The sequence below is a fragment of the Halichoerus grypus genome, chromosome 4 (assembly GCF_964656455.1).
Source record: "Halichoerus grypus chromosome 4, mHalGry1.hap1.1, whole genome shotgun sequence".
Lineage (NCBI taxonomy): Eukaryota > Metazoa > Chordata > Mammalia > Carnivora > Phocidae > Halichoerus > Halichoerus grypus.
The window spans coordinates 50,095,778-50,115,069 of record NC_135715.1 but is presented as its reverse complement, the minus strand read 5'-3'; the positions used below and the strand labels follow the sequence as shown (position 1 = coordinate 50,115,069).

At 39.3% G+C, this 19,292-nt stretch overlaps 1 long non-coding RNA gene across 1 annotated transcript in view; it reads left to right on the top strand.

Annotated features, from left to right (window-relative positions):
* Window positions 1–2,857: 2,857 nt before the first annotated feature.
* The window catches only part of LOC118521007 (uncharacterized), a 499,349-nt gene continuing 482,914 nt past the window's right edge, over window positions 2,858–19,292 (top strand). Inside the window, exon 1 of the long non-coding RNA XR_004909925.2 lies at window positions 2,858–3,034. This is a non-coding gene — a long non-coding RNA (uncharacterized LOC118521007). The remainder of the gene's footprint in view (window positions 3,035–19,292) is intronic.

Sequence of the window (19,292 nt, the reverse complement as noted above, 5' to 3'; positions counted from 1 at the left end):
ATTGCCATTAAATTACTACCTTAAGTAGATGTACATATAGGAGATACAGTTAATTTCACAAGAAGATGGAAAGGACTACTAAGGTAATGAACTTTATTGAGAGTGCTTTTAATCCCATTATGCACGTTTGAGAAGCTTTCTAAGCAGAGAAGATCACTGAGTTGATAAAAGAAGCATTTAGTTAGCAAATACCTTTGTGCTTCCCTGCTCACTGGTGTATTTGCTTTAGAAATGAATGTTACTCGTGTGGTAGATACAGACCTGCTTCCCTAACTCGTCTCGGAGTGTGAGAGAGAGAGTGTGTGTGTGTGTGCGCGCGCGCGCGCGCATGTGAACAGGCGTGACCAAGGGGGCCATCGGTGTCATGAAGTAAGGGAATACATTAGGCAACTTTTCATGGATATGTGGATTGCATAATTTAAGACTATCCTGGGGCATCCATAAATGATGCATAGGTTTTGTTTTCTTATTTTACATTTTTAGAGGGGAGAAAGACACTTGATTCTGCAATTTCTACACCTTTGTCATTATCTACATCTCTCGCTGCCGAATGCTGTGCATCCAGAAGGAGCCATGCCATCTGCTGTTTAGACCATTTTCCTAAGATTGTTTCAGAGTATCCATTCTTCCTCAAACCCTTTTGAAGAGGAATGGCTAGGATGATTCCATCAGGCATCACATTTACTTGTGTTAAAACAGTGTCAGAGATCCGCTCAGCAGTGATTTGGAAATGACTTAGTAATTGTGTTTTGCAGTATTTCTGTATCCTGTGTGGTCATTTAAGATCCTATGAAAATAGGATTCAATAATTGCATTATTATAGTGCATTAGTTACATAGATCCTGAATTTTCCCTCTTTTCCAACGTTTTAGGATGAGTGATACCTTCGGTGGCTGTACATACTCTGTGCTAGGACATGTGCTAAATATTTTTCAAAGCTAATCTCCTTTTCACTTATAACCACAGTCTAAGCCTTCCCTGAACTTTGGATTCGTATATAGCTAAACAACAGATGGTAAAACAAACAAACTAAAAAAAAAAATAACCCCGAGAATCTAGGGAAGAAATTCAATATAAGGATTTTATTTGCTTGGGTCACTTTGTTTTATAAATCTCAACGATTGAGAATCCTATAATTAGTTACGAGCAATAGGGCATTTTGTTCGGTCGTTGACTGTTTAAAGATCTGGTATCATTAAAACATTACTTTTAGGTCATTTTTAATCACTACACTTGAGGACATGGGGTATAGGTTTTAACTGTCTCTTTTTAAACTGAAGCCAAAGTTTAACAAGTTGGTAGTTGGGCCCTACAGACCTATTTACATTTTTCTGATGAGTGCAGCTTTTGCTACGCCGCTAGGTGGCAGGAGAGTTTTACAGTTTCTGGCTCTGTGCTCCAGAAGCTAAGTATATTCTCCGCTCCTCCTGCAGCAGCTGAGGCTGATATAAATGCATAAACAAGCAGAAGCTATATGGGACACACACACCACCATTCTCAAAGCGGAAAGCAACAGCTCCAAGCCAAGTTTTTGGCTTCTGATGGGGTCTGGTGAAGGCAAGGCTTTGCTGATGTGCTGAGGTAGAGGAAGGAATCGGGACAAAATGACTCTTTGCTGAGGTTGGGCTGTGTGTGTGTGTGTGTGTGTGTGTGTGTGTGTGTGTGTGGTTTTGTACCACTGTCCAGGACTAGGGCGTCAAAACGAGGCAATTGGCAACTCCCATGCCCTGCTGCTGCGGGGGACTGCTGGTGCCTCCACCTGGTTCTGCTGGGCGCCATTACTGCTTGACCTCTGTTGGAAAAGGAGCAATGAGGCAACATAACATGGAAGAATAGTGAAATATGTAAAAACCAATTCTTGTACTTTGAAAGCACGTAGCTTTGAGGTTTTTTAACAGCGAGAGGTTAGTTACAGAGTTGAGTAGGAGTAGAAAATGATAGCAAAACAGTTGATTTGTGTATAAAACGATTTGCTAAGTTGATATTCAGAATATTACCCGGGAAGTATATGAATTCTTACAGCATATGGAATGTTTACAGTCAACTGAGGACGATGCTTGGGTCACACAGAAAGATACTTGCATTCACAGATTGTATATTTATGACTTTTGGAGAGGATTTTTTTTTTTTTTTGAATGAGACTACTGTATTCCAGAATGAATAAAACTTTTCCACTTAGGAAAGCACAGGAGGGGGTAAAGAGAAAGGGGAGAGTGTGTCCCCATAGGTAGGGAGGAGACATAGCAGCTGCATTGTTCTGGAAGGGGAATAATCTGTAGGTTGTCTTCTACCACGATCCACCTACATCTGCCATCGCAGCCGGCACCTGCTACAGGGTGAAGGACACACAATCCTCCCCGAATGTCACTGTCCAGCCGTGCCCACCAATTAAAACTAATAAACATTCCTCCCCATGCTGAAGATGTGCCGCCGGCCCAGCAAGCAGCAGCAGGCGAGGGCCGAGCATAATAGCAGCAGAGGCAGCAGCGGCAGCCAGGGCCCCGGGCAGCAGGTGCACTTGGCTGGGAGCCGGGAAGGGCGCAGTGTGGCGCTGGCATGGCCTGCTCACATAAGATGCAGGCAGAGCTGAGTTGTTTACAAATTGAGAGCAGAGGGGATTTGGTGGGAGACAGAGCAGAGCACGCTGCATGCCGTGCTCAGAGGAACCCGAGGCGGGTTCCATGCTGGTTGGTTGGGTGCTATGCACCAAAGAAACAAAATCCTATTCCCACCCCATCCCACCCCAACAACACACTCCCTTACCAGGTGGCCGAGGCCCAGTTCCCTAGGCAGGCAAAAAACACCTGGTGAGAAACTCCAAGATCTCCGATGCTGAGGGCCAGAAAGTCTCTTTCTCACTGAGTTTCTCTCTCCCAGGTCACGTGGATGTGCCAGATCCCAGAGCAGACCAGTCTGGGCATAGCTTGAAAATTGGACAAGAAAAAAGACGTAGAATCATAAAGGGCCGTTAAGTGGGAAGGAAATGGACCTCCAGGAAGGTAAGCGCTACAAGAGCGGAAGAGGCTCCACGAAGGTAAGAGACTCAGTGCGGTGTCTTCGCGTTCCGTGAGAGGTGCTTTACATGCTCCCCTGTGCTGGACTTGAGCTTCTCTGGGAAAGAACTGGAAAGTCATAAGAGAGGTGGTGTGTGTGTTGGAGTCATGGGTGCAGGGCTCTGGAATGCCAGCTTTCAGTGGATGGAATAGGGGGCCCGGGGAGCACAGGGGGTGGGGCTTTCCATGCGCAGATAATTACGGGTCGGTGCTCACATCCAGCCGTGGGGCATCATGGGCTTTTGTTGGTTTCAGTGTTATTTCTCCCAAAGGCACTCGGAATGTGTCCCTTTTCCATCTTGTCAGCAGTGCCGCAACCTATGTCAGTCTTTGTTTTCACCTCTGCTGGTTTCAACTCTGCTGTCGTGTGGCGTCAGTGCCGTCAATTTAGAATCGTGCTGCTTCTGCTAGTGCGGTTATGATCCAGGACACCTGAAGGTGTCATTTTCCAGTGGCTAATTAACCTTGAGACCAGAGGCACACCGGCACAGCCCCTTAATTACATTTCTGTGTAACCCTGCAAGCGTAGGGTGACGAGGTGACTGCCATCTGACCCATAATCTGGGGATTGCTATACAATCCTGATTTCTGTCCTCGACATGGATTGTTCTGCATTCTGAGTTCAGATGGCAAAGCTTTGAGTGGAACCTTTTGACAGGTGTATACAAACACTTGTAGTATCTTTACAGTAGGAAAAAAAAGGCAAACTCCTTTGCCCCTGCCTGCCATGGTTGCTTGACCCATAGCCGGAAAAATAGACAGGACGATTATGACTGTGGTCGTGGAAAGCTGTGGAGAATGTGTTTCTGGTACCACTGTTTTCATAGTTTCTAAAATGGAGTTTGTTCCCTAATGGATACCCTGCTCTCTCCCTTTCCCATGATCTGAATGAACAGAGCCAAAGTTCTTTTCACAAGATTAGGGGCCAAAACCAACTGGGCTCCAGAATGCTGGGTCTTGGGCTACAGGGATGAAGTGTTTGAGGCTGGGGGTTGGGGTGACGTGGAGGAAAAAGGAGAAAGGAGAGGAGAGTGACAGACGGTTGTGTTGTCAAAACAGAAAAAGTGGGAAAGAGAAAGAAGGAAGCCGATGATGAGGAACTGGAAGTTTAAAACCTAACCAGCTGGCGTGAGCCCAGTCTAGTAACCTGAAGAGCTAGATCCAAACTAAGGATGAAGGAACAAGACCAACACCTAATAACACACACATACACATAGTGGTTGGTTGGAACCTGGACAAGGGGACTGAAAAAACAAAGTGGGAAGTAGAAAGAATCTGTCGTGTAGACTGAGGTTCTCCAGGTGTACGTCTGCTGGTGCCTTGTTCTGTCACACACAAAGGAGGTTCGTCAGCCAACTAAAAGCCAAACAAATGACTGCATGTTCACTCACTACCTGTGTAGAAAAGAGGAGAAAAGACAAATTCCATGAACTATAAACCAGTCTGGTTTTTGGATTTCCCTCTGTAACATTGCCACCAAATTGTTTTTCATCTTCTGCTTGAATACATCCAGTGACAGGCTCCTTTCTAGTGATTGGTGGTTTCTATGTATTGATGGCAGTTTCCATTTTCTTCATTCCAATGTGACCTCTGTGCAGCACTTCCACTTCTGGGACCTGGTTCTGATTCGGGAGCTATATAAAGCAAACCCATCACTCCATCGCGTAAAGGTATTTAAAATCATCGAAAAGGGGGCTCATGGTCCATCATTTAGCTCATTAAGTACCTCATGAATGCCAAGTACTTTTCTAAACTCTGGAAATACCAGAAGGTTAAGATGGGACCTGGGTCCCCATGCCATTTGTATTCTTGCTCTGGAGACAGGCATGTGCCCACATTGCAGGATGCATGACCCTCAGGTGAATCTAAGAAGTGTTAGGAGGACATAGAGAAGCGGGGACTGACTGTGGTTCATATTTGCGAAGGAGTCACACCTTGTGGGATAAGCAGGGGTTTGTTAGGCACCACAATAGAAAGTTTAAATATCTGGAGTTTGTGGGGAGAGAGAAGGAGAAATGCCTTCTCTCCTTGAGCAGAAATAGAAAAATACTTCTGGATCTCTGTTTGAAGACATTAACCCTGTGAGCAGCATCCAGGCTCTTCCCAGAGGGACTTGAACTGACTCTCCACTTCTTTTGGCTTTTGAAATATATTTAAAGACTAGTGATTGCAGTTGGCTGTCTGGCATTAGATGGGGTTTACTGGCTATTAGGTCAGTAACCTTAGCTCTGCTCCAAAAGGAAATCTGGGAAGAAGGCAGAGACAGGCTTGTATGTTTGTTAGTTTTACTTCTGACTCTGGTTTGATGGAGCTGGAATGCAAGAGTAGGTGAAATTCATAAAGATTTTTCGTCTACATATTTTGAGGATTGGGGTCGTATCTTCGGTTTCTTGTTGACCTGAGAAATTGTGCATGGGCAGTCAAGAATATTTGTTGAATGAATGTCTGTTTTAATAAATTGAACAGCAAGGTTAATGCTATCATGCCTCTTTTATGAATTGAATTGGCTTGCCTTAAAACTGTAGTTTCATTATATGAGTTATTACTATAAAACACATATCCTGCTCTCACATGACTTCGCGATTTAACTTTCAAATCTACCCCTCTCTGTGTTACAAATGGATCATGTAGAGATAGTAATGCTGGTTAATTTAAAGAGTATAGGATGTTAAACTGCACATGGTTTATCCCAGGGAAATTCAGAAGGAGTCATAAATCACCATGGTGACATAGCACATTGTGGTCCTTAGGGGGATAAAATACTATAAACCTTTTCTAATGATTTACAAATCTCTCAAATGAATTGTTATATTGACACAACTTGGGCCACAGCAGGGAATAATTGTTCTCAGTTATGCATCCTAGAACAGAGGGGAAATCTTACACTAACATTATGCCTGATAGCTCAGACCACGCTTACTGTACTGTTGGCTCTTAGCTTGTCTCATAGTTTTAAAAGAGAAATACCATCCCTCCCTCCCTCCCTCCAGGGATTCTGACTAAAACAAGATTTCCTTTCACAATGAGGTGATGCAGTTAACAACATTTTAAACAGTCCTAATAATTTCTGCTTTTGTAACACTTATTATCTGATGATCCTCGGGTTCTTAGACATTAAAATTACATTAAGTCTGGATCCTCTGAGATATCAAGTATCCTCTGCACATCAAATCACAATAGCTCCATTTCAGAGATCGCAAAGCTGAGGAAATTTGTCTCTAAAAATGAAGCCTGTAACTTCCAATTTTTTTTTTTCCTAAAACACACAGAAGTGAGAACCTTTTCGTGACCACAAGTTTCTTTTAGTTCTCCTGTTATACAAACATAGCAATTCATGATGGGAAATTTTCGGAATTCAAGATCATAAAAACCAGCTCATCCTTGAAAACTTAGATCACGGTCAAGAAAAGCTTCTTTAATTTTTTCTAATTATTAAAATTAAGTAAATCTGTAGCAAGTATGGAACATTGTAAGGAGTAGGGAAGTCCCTTCCTGGAAAATGTGGGAAACTTACAGAAATGGTCCTGAATATTTGTTTTAAAGAGAAGAGGTGAAAGAATGATTATTCTATGTACAAAATCCTACAGCCTCAAGTAATGACAGTGGTCCACAAACACAGTTTCACTGTAGCTGATATACAGCTGTTTCCTGGCATCCCTTGGAATTATTCTACTTCTTTAATAATGCAAGGTACTCTGGGGACCTAATTTCTGCCTTAAATAATTCATAATGCATGCTTTGTATTAAATGAACAATTTTAATGAGAAAACCGTATCTATTTGACTGGGGAATAACTGTTGATTCGATTTGAATGTTATTTTGAATGAAGTAGCATTGGATTAACAAGATTTTACTATATTGTTTTCTTATTTATGCCCTAGCCTTATTTTTTGGTCGTAATTATTTATCTTACATCATAGTAAGTTGAGAAAGTGACAAGAAATTGAGAAAATGAACTTTAGACTAAATGATAGAAAATGTACTGGGGAGAATCACTGAAGAGAATAAATAACAAACGTGTCTAATTGGGTTTTCCTTCAGTTCTCTCCAACATTGAGATTCTGTGGATGACAGTTGTGTGTCAGGTCTGTTTCTCAATATGGAAAAATGATGAGGTTCTTGTCGCATTAACCCACTTTTCTTTGAACCACTTATCAGTCAAAATTTTACATTTCCTTGTGAGATAACCTGAATACTGGCATTAGTACCGTAATACAGTAGAAGATGCAGTTGAGAACGCATAGTGCGGAGTTAGGTGTAACAGTAGAAGTAATTAGCCACAAAATCCCTGAGAACAGAGATGTATGCTTTTGTGCAACTAGCACCTAGGACAGTGTTTTTACATAGTTGTCCCCAGTAAATATATGTTAAATGGATGAAGAGTGGGTCAAAGATAAGCAGTATTAAAGGAAGCATTAATAATATAACAAAACTATGACTATTCAGTCCTATCGAATGAGGAATAACCATGTGCAGGCACTGGTCAAAGTGTTGTACGTCCTTTAATGTATAATCTTTATCAAACATATCCAATGAGGTAGGTGGTTCTGTGGACTTGTTCCCATTCCATAGAAGAAGGGCCTGAGGATTCAATGGTTGAACTAGGTTGTTTAAGTTCACATAGGTAAGTTTGATTATGAACCTCAGTTTCCTAAACTCTAAATATTACATTCTTAACCATTGGACAATACTGTCTGTCTTAAAGTCCTGTAGGATTTGGTATTCGCCTGATGTCCCCTACTCAAACACTGGAAGATGGTAGGTCTATTCAGCACTCATCAGTTGAGCTGGGCATGTTCTGGCTGGTGTGAATTAGAGATTACTCCTACTTAATATCAGGCCACTACTGAGAGACTCTTCTGATTAGCTCTTGACTTTATAAAGTATGAGGAGAACATGGAGACAATTAACTGAAGTATGTGTGAAATCTTTGAAACCTACATGACTAAAATCAGACCACCATGTTTTACCAAGATCTCACTGTCTTCATCTCTCAGTACTTGTGAGGCATTACAGAAAAGAAAAAAATATGGTTCCCATCAGGAAGATGTTTACATACTATTTGAAATAAAGAATGAAGCACATGGAAAGATTTAAGAATGTTCACAAAGCAATTTACAGATTGGGCTTTATGCTGATTAGTGATTACATTTTTGCACATTCTCAAAGTTGACGATTTAAATAGGGAAAATAGAGGTGGAAAGTAGGTCTATACTGAATTCTAAAAATATTGTTTAATTGCAAAAAGTGATCCCAAATCTTAATTATTGGATGTGAAAACAGATCTTTTGTACTGTATGTGTATACATACATAAAAAGTATTCAGATACCTAGAATTCTTTTTATTTCCCTTATATCTCTAATTACTATAAATTAGATGAGGAAATATAATTTGGAAGTAATGTGGGATATATAGACAGAAGCTCAGGGTTCCTGTCCCAAGTCCCTTGCTGTCTTCCGAATCACAATGAAAATACATACACTTAAATACATATATACATTTATAAATGTATTATGCCCATCTTACTATGATTATCAATACTAAATAAAAATGGCTAATGCCACTTCCAGAGTTTTGACTTAAATAGCAATGTTACAGACTGTCTGTTCCTGTCTATTTTCAGGTCACAGCAAAGGAAAAAACATCCCTCCTACTGCATTTCTCCTTTCAGAGAAAATTAAAAAAGAAAGGAGTTCTGCGTAGTGTTTCTGACAGTAAATTTCTCAGAATCCAGAAGTACTTCTTCTCTCTGTAATAAGTTGCTGCAGATACAAAGGAACACTTACGATTGATTACTATCTCTGTTTGCAGGAGCGATAATTCCTGAACACACAGTTCTCGATTAAAATACAAATGCATTTTCAATTGCATATTTATCTATGTTTTATTTTTATATGACAAAATATGAAAAGAATCAAGTGAAGTTGGGCTCAAGTATATTGCAAAAGTGAAACTGAAGCTGAGGGGATCTTTAAGTGGGGAGGGAAGCTCTTTTGCCATCCATCTGGCTCCTGGGTCCTGATCTAGGTGTCGTTATGTGGGCTGAACACTTGGAGAAGGTGAGAGTCTTTATGTTGCTGAAGTATCTTATTTCCCAAATTGCTTTTTAAAATACAGATGATCTACATTAAAGTCAAAACATTTTATATGGTAATTTTATTTAGGGATTTGAAAACTTGGTATGTGTGCATTTAGGAACATTACTAAGAGGACCACCATCGCCTCCTACATTATAACCCACTGTATGTGCTGAACTTTAAACAGACTTGGCACTTGATGCATTTGAAAGAAGTTGGTGGCTTTCTCAAGGAAATTGGATTTAATTTTAGTGCTTCTACATGGTAAAGCAGAGATGAAATTACAACGAATTAATGTGGAAGGGATTATCAGAAACATTGAACATAACATTCCCATGTGAATGATCAGGCTGATTACTTGTATGTATAAGAATCTTAGACTTCTTGATCTAAACCCTTTAAGAACATGTAGACTATAATGCTATCATTTGAAAGTGAACAGTTAAAGCTCAGACCTGATGAGTGAATGGACAAGGTCCCACTGCTAGTAAGTATCAAAACTGAGACTAGAAGAGAGGGCAGTGTGTGCCCGACATTGTGTCAGGCACAGCTTACATCTCTCATCTCTTTTAATTTCTACCATGACCTTGTGAGATTAGTTACTAATTCATGGGTGAGACTTATACGGGCAGAGAAGCCAGCCATGCAGAGAGATGGGAACGGTAAGAAACTACTTGGCAAGTACAGTTTTCAAGTATTCAAAAAAAGTTTTTGAGAAGCCAATATAGCCAGGGAAAGTACTAGAAGGTACTCAAAAGGCAAGGAAGCCAGGATCAAGAGCATGGATTTTAATGGTAGTGCTGTGCCAAAAATGGAACATGGTGAGGTGGCAATCAACAGAGAGATTAAGGCAGTTGAGGCCCTGCAGTGACAGTGTTTTGAATTCTCCTGGCAGCCGTGCAGATGGCAGGACAGAAATGAAGAAATGGGTTTTGGAATTACAACTGAAAAAACTTTAAGAATTTGATGGATGGTATGAGAGAGAAATGAAGACTGACTTCAAACTTTTGACTATTTGGCTTGGGAAGCTTGGTGGAAGCTGATGGCACTTATTTAGAATGGAAAGGCTCCTTTTATGATTTTAAAATTCTTTGACCATGACTATTGTGTCTAAATCCCTTTTTTTTTTTTTTTGGTATAACAAGACTGGACTATCATTAAAAGGTTTTCAAGGACCTGGGTTGTCTTTGTTCATTATCTTGAAGATTTTGCCATTGTAGCCAGCAATTGGTTTCACATAAAGATGTAGAGTGTTGTGTGGGAGGTTCTTGGAATGAATGCCTGTGAGAGATGCTATTGGCAATGAATCCTATGTTATCACTAGCTCTGCACAATAAGGTTATGAAGATATTTCCAATTTTTTTTTTTTTTGCTCGGCTCCATAAATGGTAAAGAACTGATGAACAAACCAGGGAATAAATCAGAGATAATATGCAATTGGTCACTTTAGACACCACTGTTATACAATGGGGACCTGCCTTTCTGTTTGGAAGCGCTGTCTATATCCTTCTGGATGTAGTGAGAGTCAAGGACATTATAGGATACATTTATAAGAAAGCATAAGACACATGTACCGCGTAACTTAGTGAGGTAGAAACCATCTGTTTGTGGAAAGATCTTCAGTGCTTGCAGCCACAGTTCTAAGACAGAGAGCACTGTCAGGTTGCTATCTACAATTACTTACAGTTCCTCAAGGCTACTTAATTGTAGCTTCCAGTACCCTTGTTACTTGACTGTCCTACTCAAAATTCCTCAAGGACCCTTGACTCTTCACCTTTTAAACTCTGCTCTGTATTATAGATCTTTTTGGAAATCAGTCCAGCATTTAAGATGAAATATTCAGGGTGAAGAAGACAGAGGCCAGCAAATGAGCTGACCCCACCATAACACAGTCTCAAGAAAAACAAAACCACTATCTGGAAAAAGACAGCTTGTGCTTCTCATCAGAAAGGAGGTGTAAAGTTTTACATTTTTGTGTTTTAAACCTAATAAGCTGGAGCATCTTTCCCCTAGCTATCACTCTACCTGTTGTCCACCTAGTATTTCAGTCTAGCACTCCAGCCCAAGTTTTGCGAAGTAGGTGCAGAACCTGAATGACGGCATCATCGGACAGACTTTAACACTGCACTCCGTGGATCAGTGTCCTCTTTGACACACAGTGTGCTTCCTCTTGTCTTTGAGGGGTGTATACAGACAGCTTTTGCAAACTGCTGGAGTGCAGCCATTCTCCCCAAAGCTAGGATGTAGAACTCCAGGAGGCTGAACTGCTCGTGGAGGAGGGAGAGGTGAGCACGTGTTGTATACTATACATGCGTGAATGGAAACATGGCCAGCACGAGGAAGGGTAGGCAAAGGAATAACGCAAGTGAGATTATCCTGAAGTGGCCCTGGGAATAACATCCAGGTGTTAGGATTGCAGATAAGCAGGTGATGCTTTAAACTGACATCTTTGAGGGCGCCTGGGTGGCTCAGTTGGTTAAGCAACTGCCTTTGGCTCAGGTCATGATCCTGGAGTCCCGGGATCGAGTCCCGCATCGGGCTCCCTGCTCGGCAGGGAGTCTGCTTCTCCCTCTGACCCTCTTCCCTCTCATGCTCTCTGTCTCTCATTCTCTCTCTCTCAAATAAATAAATAAAAATCTTTAAAAAAAAATAAACTGACATCTTTGAGACACAGGTCTGTCTTTTATGCTTTGAGATTAGTTGTTACAGCAATAGAGAGATGGGAACGGCAATGTAAATGAGGGGATGGAACATGGGCTTCGGGTTCCTGTTCCTGTTCTGATTCTGCTGCTAGCCACGTGAGTCACCTTAGTGAAATTCCTTTAGTTCCTGGAGCTTCAGTTTTCTCATTTCTAAACTGAAGATAGGTAAGAATATCCAGCACTGGGGGTCAACGTGAAACTTAGCGGGATAAAGCATGTGAAAATAATTTTCAAGTATCAGATGCTCAAAGAAGTGGCAGTTGTCTCAATTGGTCATTAGGAGAAATTGGCTCCACCTTCTGATAGTATAGTGGCTATGTAGAATAACTTAAAAATAGAGGATTTAAGAGGTAACATTTATTGAGTACTTACTTTGGGCCAGGAACCTGAATCATCCCATTTAACTCTCACTACCAGGTAGTGTAGGTGTAGGTAGTGTTGTTGTCTACATAGAAAAATCAAGGCTCCAAGATGTTCAGTAACTTGATCAAGGTCACGTAACTAGTTAATGGCTGACCTGGCACCTGGTTTCAGGTATATCCAATTTCAAAGCAAGGATTTTAGTTCTGCATACTATTTAAAACTGCAGTTCCAAGTATATTATGAAGTAACAGAATAGTTACAAAATCTTTCCGACACTTTTAAAATAAACTAGTAATTAAAACATGGATTTCAATGCTCATGAGATAGATTATCATGGCACCACTGTACTTTATTGCAGAATTTAATATGGCTACTTCCTCCAAATCATTGGACTTTATAGCAGTTGTTGAGTGTATATACCAACTCACTTCAAGGTTGCCGGTTTTTAATTTGAAACAAAAATAGCCATGTTTGTGGGGAAGGATACCATTCCAGCTTTATTTGGAAGGGGATTTTAAGTTGAGGTGAAGTATGCATTCTGTAGTGTTAATTATGTGTTGCTGTTAGTAGCTGGGAAAGTAGCATTATTACTAAGAAAATCACTAGAATGCCATAATTTTCAACATAGCTCAACTACGTTTAAAGAGTAGACAGGGAAACAACCCATAAGAGACTCTTAACAATAGAGAACAGAGGGTTGATGGAGGGAGGTGGGTGGGGGATGGGGATTAAAGAGGGCACTTGGGATGAGCACTGGGTGTTGTATGTAAGTGCTGAATCACTGCATTCTACTCCAGAAACCAATATTGCACTGTACGTAAACTAAAATTTAAATTAAAAAAAATAAAAACAAAAAAAGGGAGGGAGAGTGGACAGGGAAAGCTCCCTGAGCGCTAAGCAACTAAATGACATTTGCAAGAATTGGGGAGCTGTTTAATATCTAAAAGTAGCCAGTGTCATTCTTACCTGTGCATCTCTGCTGCTGTAGCATCCCTTAGTGTCAGCATCAGAACCCGAAACTGATAAACTACCTGGATGGCGTTCGGAATATGCCACAGACCTTACTGAGTGTTTGTGGAACTGGAAGGGGATAATACAGTACACATGCAAACAATCTGATGTTGAAGTTTAGACATTGGCATTAAAAAAAATTTTTTTTTTGTTATGTTAATCCCCATACATTACATCATTAGTTTTAGATATAGTGTTCCGAGACATTGGCATTTTTATTGTTTTTACATCTTGGGCTGTTTTGTCCTGCTGCTTTGCAACCCCCTCTTCCCCGACAAAGTTCTCTGTTTCCTTACTCTTAAACAAAAGCCCTCCTTTCTCCAATCTCGTATGGGCAGCAGTTTCAGTTGGCTGAAGCCCATGTAGCATGGCTAATGCCTGAAGGTTCGCATCTTCTCTAAAGGTCCAACGAAGCTCCAGGATGCTAGAGTACACACTGGTCTGGGTACCTGTGTACCTGTTCCACTGGCTACATAACCTTGTCATTTTTGCATCATTGTATAGTCTGTTATGCTAAGAAATGATTACTCATTTAATCCTAGAGTGCTATGATTTATAATTTTTATTGAGTGTCCTAATAAATTGTATTTGGTGTGCTGCCACACTTACTATAGTCCTCTCCCTAAAACTAACTCGCTTTGTAGATTTAGAATATGAGAAATAATAGAAGAGAAAATAATGTTGGTGATAGAGGCATAATTTATTCATTCAGTTCCGTTTTCAAGGTATATTAAGAAGAAAGGGCACCGGAAAAAGGTCTGTGCCTTTCCTCATTGAATATTTTATTATCCTTTACAAAAATTATGCTTGGAAGGAAGAGAATTTCAGAGGACAGAAAAATTTATTACAGAAGATGACAAGTATTTTTCCTCTTCTGATAAGGCAGAGAATGGAAAGATGGTCTATAAATGCATGTAGCACAAGTAAATATATTAATAAACATCTGCTTTTTATTGAGAACCTACTCTAACAAAGTATTGAAACATGCCTTCTAATCTTCACAAATTAAATGATAGGGCATTAGTTATCTATTGCTGCGTAACAAATCACTGCACAACCGAGTGACTGAACACAATAATAATCCTTTATTATGTCTCCTGGTCTCTGTGGGTTGGGAATTCAAGAGCAGCTGGGCTGGGTCATTCTGGCTTTAGGGTCTCTCAGGAGGTCACAGTCCAAAGACTCCTTCATTCTCCTCTCTGATGCCTTGTCTGGGAAGATTCAAGCTGCTCTCTCAGGGGGTGGGGGAGCTCTCGCCCTGGTGTCTCTCTCATAGTAGACTCAGGGGAGCTGGACTTCTTACATGATGGCCCCAGGGAGCCATCGGGTCATGTCTCTAAAGGAGAGAAGAAAAATGGAAATCAAGAATTGATTCAAATAGATATTGAATTTAAATAACACTCAGATGTTATTTTAGTCTGTGACTTGCTTCTGTATAGATCTTCATTGTCTCAAACCAAAAATATTTGTTAATGATTTCTACCTAGAAGTTTTATAGTATTATTTTCTTCCTGAAGTTCAATTGGGTGCTTTTATGTTGGTGATGAGTTGGAGCTTCTCAAAAAGACAAACTTTATTTTTCTATCAGAATGGAAGACATTTATGACCTGTAGAAATGTCTTATTAATTTGTAATTCCTGGTTTTGCATTCTATGACCAAGAGTAAAGAAAAGTTTAGAAAACCACAGATTCTTTGAATGTTCAAGCGTGCAGAGTTAAATAACTTGTCATTATTGGGGAAGGGGAATGATATTAAAGAAGTAACCACATCATCTTTCTTGAGAAGTTCACTGCAGAACTGAGCCAACGGGTAAAACTCCCATCAGTTTCCTATTACTAAACCTCAGGATCTCACTCACCTGTACATATCCTTGCTCTCTTCCTCTTGCTATAGGACAGGTGACTTGTCTAACCACCTACCTAAAGTCAATCCTTTCATCACTGTTCTGAAAACTAGAGATGAGATATAGAACACAGTGGAAGAATACATACTGGATATGTGTATCCAAGGTGTTTTATGAATCCACAGCACTTCAAAAAGTGTGTTGTTCCTCACATTGATAACACACAGTGACAATATATATTACATTTTTCAGTGCACATTATTGCATTTAGTATTGCTTCTGAGACTAATGTAACATTGCAGCTTACATGGAGCCTATATATCTGCCCCCCCCCTTTTCTTTTTTTTTTTTTTTTTTACTAGTTCTGGTTTGATAATGTATCTAGTGTCTGAGAAATCTCTACCCATATTGAGTGAGCTGTGTAAACATAATTTGCTTAGTATGTGTAGAGTATGTATTATGTGTGCAATTTTGTCTAAGCATTTTCTTGGTAGGATGCCACGTAAACTTGCCAGCAACCCTATGAAGTAAGTAGTATGATCCTTATTCTAACAATGCAGAGTGGTGGCACAGAGAAGTTAAGTTTCAAAGAGTGTGAAACCAGTGCTGGAACCAGTATTTGAAACCATTTACTTCAGAACTCAGGCCCTTCATTACTGAAACGGTATGCTGAATAACAAAGATGTAAAGAGTCAAAATTGCAGGAAAATGCAATGATTTTGATTATTGTCAATCTATTAGTAAGAGGTGAAAGCACTAAAGAATCTGTTTCACAAGTTCCCCAGGTATATCTTTTTCTTTTTTTTTTTTTTTTAAAGATTTTATTTATTTATTTGAGAGAGAAAGAATGAGAGACAGAGAGCATGAGAGGGAAGAGGATCAGAGGGAGAAGCAGACTCCCCACTGAGCAGGGAGCCTGATGTGGGACTCGATCCTGGGACTCCAGGATCATGACCTGAGCTGAAGGCAGTTGCTTAACCAACTGAGCCACCCAGGCACCCTATCTTTTTTCTTTATATAATCTATTGCTCCTAACTCAGGGCTTTCTAGGTTTTATGGATATCTCATAAAGTGTTTTTAAGTAAAATGGAATTGAGATAAACTGCCATGTGGTAACGGGGCTTCGTATAATCTCCTTGACCATAGTTTGATTTTTTTTTTTTTTTTTTATCTCTTTGGTGTGTGCTGTCAGATTAGGCACATACTAAACTATCTTAATAACAAAATTAATGGTGCCCAACATCACTAGGCATGCATAAAGCTCATTTTTAAATGAACTTATTACAAGGTAAGTATAGATGCTGCCTTTAGGTTTTTGAGAAAAGAGGAAAAATATGATTGTTTTAAGCACTTTACCAATTGAAAACTGTCCCATAGAATATAATATTATGGTTTTATTTTGTTCAAAAGTGTTAAGCCTATAAGCCAACATTATTAACTCATGGTAGTACAGATTTTTTTTTTTTATGAATAGAAAACATGGTAGTAGAGAAGTTGATAACAGTTTGGCAAAAAAAAACCTGCAAACTTTGAGACACTTCCACACTGTAGAGCAAAAATCAATATTCATGGTAAAACTTTGGAGAATTTCATTTATTATGAGTCCTATAAAGTGTTATTCTAACACGTCTGTGAATTAATCTTTGTGCAAATATTCAATTTAGTTGTACTGGAAGAACATTATCAGGAGGCAAAAAATGATTCAGCCCCATAACAGATTTTTTATTTAATTATTATTAAAGAAAAGGATCATTTCCCACATAACTTATTTCTTCTATTTTGTTCTTATGTCACAAGGCAAGATTATCTTCTGAGATCAAGTATTGAAGTAATGGGTAGAATGAAGGTGTCAAAGATTTGAGACATGGTAATGGACATTTATTGAATTTGAATTAGGTCTGTGTTTTAAAACTGGTCATTTTAGGTATAAGGAGGAGGTCGTATGTAAGAGAAAACAAGATTAGGGTCCAGACAAGCAATTAAGTACCTTTCCTGATCATTTAGAAAAGAAGAGTGATGATATTAACTATGGGTTGCAGAGAGAATAGATGAGTTTCAGGAAAAAGTGTGGATAAAAAAAAATAGGAAATATATAGAACAATATGGTTATAAGGATTATATGGATATGAATGGAAGACTTTCGTCTGTCCTACATCCATTTGTTTTTCTTCTGAAAACAACAGCTCAAGTTACTCATGAAAAACCACTCCTTCCTCTGTTCCAGTAGATGAAGTTCAGTTTTCCCTCGAGGGTCGGCCAATGACTTAGGCCTGACATCTCATGAGTCCAACTGGGATGGACCAGTGCCTGAAAGAGCTAATTTGAGTATCGACAATTTTTTAGTTCCTGGATCCACCCCTTTCTGAAAGCAATTGTGCCCCAAACATTCCTTTCCTTGTTGTTTTTTAAAAATAGTTTGAATTGTGCTTTTGTCACTTACAGTATTAAGAATCCTGACTCTTCATGAGGCTGGTGGGTTTTCATTATTTCCGAAGTTGCTAATGTAAAGTATTATGGGGAATGTAATATGATGTAGGACAGAGATCTATAAGATTTTGATAAATCTTGGGGTTTTTATTTTTGAAATACTGCAATACATATGATTTCTTCTGCATTTTGCTTAAAGGTGTATAAAATCTGAATTGAAGTTTCTTCTAGTAACTGCCTGTATCCTTGGTTTTTGAGGCTTTGCTTAGTATATATGTCTCAATTATAAACTTTTGGTCAAATAACTTTATGATTTTTAAAGACTTGCATTCATGCAAAACATGAAATTAATGCTGATGCGAATAGCTGGAATTCCCACTTAAGCTTTTTTTTATTAGAGAAATAAAACGTATATTAGAAAAATGAACTAAGAAATACTAACCAGTAATGTTATTTTGTTGTCTTTGTAGATAACAAGGTGCCCTGGCCATCACAATTACATTAAATGTGATGCAACCAACGTAAAATCTTTGTATTGTGTTTGACTAAAAGGAGACCACTTAAAAACGGCTTCCTGTAATTTTGGTGTTCTCTTTATATTTTAACATATAAAAAAATGAGATGTTTGCTTGTCTTTTGACTTTGAATTTGATGGATTTTTCCAATGCAAAGTGTTTTGTTTATTTTTATTTTTTGGGTGGGGGCTTAACAACTTCATTTTTTAAAATTTTATTTTATTATGTTAATCACCATACATTACATCATTAGTTTTTGGTGTAGTGTTCCATGATTGTTTTTGTATAACACCCAGTGCTCCGTGCAGTACGTGCCCTCCTTAATACCCATCACCGGCTAACCCATCTTTTTTAATATTTTATTTATTTATTTGACAGAGAGAGAGCAGAAATGGGGAGCAGCAGAGGGAGAGGGAGAAGCAGGCTCCCCACTGAGCGGGGAGCCTGGTGTGGGGCTGGATCCCAGGACCCTGGGATCATGACCTGAGCCAAAGGCAGACGCTTAGCCATCTGAGCCACCCAGGTGCCCCTGTTTTGTTTATTTTTATATAGGATGAGTTACTACTCAAGTTTATGACTTCTACATATGGTTTCATACTTACAGGAGACTTTTTTCATCTAAAATTTTTCAGATTTTCTTCCAGAATTTTTTCTAGCATGTTTTCACTTAAATCTTTGTTTTTGTACATTTGAATCTTTGATTTGTATGTGTGTAAGATATGATTTTATTTTATTCCAAATTGCTACCCACTTTTTCCAGTGTCATTTGTTGAATAATCTGTCTTTCCCCCACTTACTTGACACATCATCACTTCCATGACAGCATGCACACAGGTGAATATATGCTCCAAGAGCAGAGGGATGTTTTTCTGTTTTGTTTTTGTAAATGCTCTCTTGCTGCCATCTAGGACAGAGCAGTCTGGCTCATGGAAGATGTTTTATAAATGTTGAATGAACATTGCTGCTTGTGTAGGGCACCATATAACCTGATATATTCAACTCTCTTGAATTTCTTCCTGTGTCCCAGAATATTTCCAAATACAGATTCATATAAAACAGCTAATGGAGTAAGTTGATTTTTCTGGACCTCCAAATGATTGTTCTTAAGCTTACCTTTGGGTTTTCTGTTTCACTTACTCTGCTGAAATATTCTTTGGACGTTTTTCCATAATTTTAAAAGCTTGGAAATTTAAGGGCACTTCATTGGAGGAGTGTCTTCAACCTTTTGAATCCAGCACATGTAGATAAGTGGTATTTATATCTACTGTGAGACATTCTCCCTTGGAGGGGACAGGGCCT